Raw genomic sequence first — 229 nt, 5'->3', positions numbered from 1 at the left:
GCCCTCTCTGGGCGGTGTATGTAGCACAGTGGCTGATTTTCACATATTTCTTCGCTCCACCAAAACCAGGTCATGCTGATAGCTTTTCTCTGCTATTGGCCATATCAAGCCGGGCTGCGATGCTTATGCATGGGTCTTAGCTCATCTCACTGTGAAGTGATTAACAGATAATTATATGCACTGGTTGCATAACAGACAAGTAACACTCAGCTGGGATTGAATTGTCATT

This window comes from Siniperca chuatsi, linkage group LG15 (assembly GCF_020085105.1).
Source record: "Siniperca chuatsi isolate FFG_IHB_CAS linkage group LG15, ASM2008510v1, whole genome shotgun sequence".
Lineage (NCBI taxonomy): Eukaryota > Metazoa > Chordata > Actinopteri > Centrarchiformes > Sinipercidae > Siniperca > Siniperca chuatsi.
This window is presented reverse-complemented; position numbering follows the sequence as displayed.